Source organism: Lactuca virosa, chromosome 6 (genome assembly GCF_052849685.1).
Source record: "Lactuca virosa cultivar CGN04683 chromosome 6, Lactuca_virosa_CGN04683_v6, whole genome shotgun sequence".
Taxonomy (NCBI): domain Eukaryota; kingdom Viridiplantae; phylum Streptophyta; class Magnoliopsida; order Asterales; family Asteraceae; genus Lactuca; species Lactuca virosa.
This window is the reverse complement of record NC_136431.1, coordinates 6,380,100-6,383,038: the sequence shown is the minus strand read 5'-3', so window position 1 is coordinate 6,383,038 and position 2,939 is coordinate 6,380,100. Positions and strand designations below refer to the sequence as shown.

The following is a 2,939-nucleotide window of genomic DNA, read 5'->3' as shown; positions in this document are numbered from 1 at the left end:
AAGGAAGACACGTCGCAAAGATATGTAGAAAAATGACAGGTGACGTATATATTTGATTCTTTTATTTATATATATATATATATATATATATATATATATATATATATATATATAAAGCCCTACCCCTTTATATCTTCTCCACTTTAGTGTGTATATATATATATATATATATATATATATATATATATATATATATATATATATATATATATATATATATATATATATATATATATATATAGAGAGAGAGAGAGAGAGAGAGAGAGAGAGAGAGAGAGAGAGAGAGAGAGAGAGAGAGAGAGAGAGAGAGAGAGAGCTAGGTTCATATGTGAATCAATAACTATTGTGTGGTCTTAGGAACCAATCAGATTTTAAGAAAAAATAAATTATTATTTAATAATATAAGGTTATAAGGGTAATTTTGATTAAATTAATTATGGTAAAAGTTAAATAAGTTAATATCCATTAAATTAAGGATATCAGTTTTACAATTAACAAATACATCATCGTTTTCACACATAGAACACACACCTCAGGTTTAATCTCGCCCCTTTCACAGCTTCCATCTTAAGCTTTGTGTTGTGTTCATATCATCATTGTCGGTCACCTAGATACACCAATCACTATCGTTTCCCTCAGATCGTACATCATCACCATTTTCTGTTAACTTTACCCCATAACCACTTCAACAATCGACCACAACAATCATCGTGCGATCCAGAGATAGAAAGACATTGAGATGCAGAGGAAAGAGAGATAACAACCACGACGCCTTCATTAGGAAAAAGCCACAAGTAACAAACATTTTTTTCTTCATTTTCTTTTAGTTTTGTGTATCGATTTACTTGTTTTTGTTTATGCGTTAGTTTTCCATTTGATTGATATTTTTGCATATAGTTCTTTCGATAATCATTCAGAAAATTAAACGAATATCTTTTTTATTTGTTTAACATCTGTTTGTAGTGTGTGAGTATATTTTTTTTCTTTTTTTGCTTCAATCGATACTGCTTTTTTTTGTTTTATGTTTCGAGAGTGTAGAAACTTTTTAGTTGTTAATTTCCTTTAACTTACATTAATTTGCTAATCCATAATCTACAATCTAGTTACTTTGTACGTAAAGAAATCCAATTTTGTTATGATATGCACAAATTGTTCATTCTGTTTGTTTATAGAACAAAATGATACAAATTCTTACTTCTGTTTCTTATACAACAAAATGATATCAAAATAAATTTTGTTTGATTATCTTCTAGAAAACGATGCTGGATAATCTTCGTAGCCTGATTCTTAACAATAATATAAAAAAGTACTAATTAGGGTTGTTTTGGGTAGTACTTGAATTGGTAGATATTACTGTGTGTAATTATGTATTATAATCTATTCAATTACTTGTTTTTTATCAATATATTCTTTCAGAACATCTTTTTATAGATATATTCTATCCTAATGTCTTTTATATTTATATAAATGAATTATTTAGTTATGATTTTCTAATTACAAGCAAATTGGTTAATCTATTTAGTATTCTTAAAGAAGACCGGGTGATGTGGATTTTTTTTTCTATGGTTGTATCAAGTGAGCTTGCAAAACTAAATTCTCTTAAGTGGATTTTGGATTCGAAAAGAAGATCAAGCACATTCTAGATTCTGGTAGAAGTTGAAGTGCATTCTGGGGTGGATGATGAAGTCTATAAAACACATTTTGACTTTTTACTATTTTCATTTCTTTATATTTTTTAATGAATTTGATGTATTTTAGTTTCTAATTGTATATTAAGTTCATTCTCACAAAAGTGTAAATTGATTCTGCACGAATGTATGTTACATTACTATTTTTACCATTCAAATGTTGTGTTATTCTACTCAATTCTTGGAGTATGATTGAAATATGATATTATATTCATTCTTAGTACCAGACAAAACCTCAAATTTTCAAAATTTAATACTCTTTGTTAATTTACGGTTGGTATTCTAATAGAATATCATTATAACATAATGTCATTCTGACAGAATAAAATCGGTTATTGTTAAAAATCATGTTATAACTGAAATTATATTAATTAAAAAATCTAATTTTAAAAATTAAGAGAATTAATTATTCCTTAAAATCCGAAATTTTTCTTTTTTAAATCTGGTTTAATTGACTAAAATACCCTTACAACCAAATTTTAGTGATTATATGGTACATGTTATTCTAATGTAATATCATAGACATTCATATCATAACCATTAATTATATTTATTCATTGGTCCATAATTGTTCTTACAACCACACGATAGATGTCATCCACATTATAACATATATATATATATATATATATATATATATATATATATATATATATATATATATATATATATATATATATATATATATATGCTTAGGTTATTGTGTTCTAACTAATTATTGTGTGAATGTAGGAATGATTGTGGACCAATCATTTTAATTATTTTAATAAAGTGATTAATAAATATTTTTGAATTAAAAATAATTGAAAAATACCATCTAATTTCATTGTAAGAGTATTTTAGTCAATTACCATAAATTAAAAAAAAAGGAAATTCGCGGGTTTTATGGAATAATTAATTCTCTTTAACTATAAAAATATGATTTTTCTGGATAATAATTCTATTAATTCAGACATTCTAATAGAATGTGCTTATGATTATCTTGAAAAAAAATATTATATTCTGACAGAAGACTATAAGCACGTATTATCAAGACCAATAATTTTTAACAAATACATATTTTTAGATGAAACGAATTTTAATATTTTAGTATCAGTAATTACATTCATTATTAAACAATACAACTATGAACATAAATTACAATCATTCTTGAAATCTCTTGCAAAAAATAATCGCCATTCTTGAAACAAATCCATTCATCTTCTTGACATCTAAGCCACTTCAAAATAAGCTAGCATTATGTGAGATTGA

The 2,939-nt window shown here is 25.1% G+C and overlaps 1 long non-coding RNA gene across 1 annotated transcript; it reads left to right on the top strand.

Annotated features, from left to right (window-relative positions):
- Positions 1-496: 496 nt before the first annotated feature.
- On the top strand, positions 497-1,866 carry LOC145121039 (uncharacterized). Its single transcript, XR_013714473.1, has 2 exons — positions 497-794; positions 1,523-1,866. It is a non-coding gene; the product is annotated as an uncharacterized LOC145121039 (long non-coding RNA).
- Positions 1,867-2,939: the final 1,073 nt, after the last annotated feature.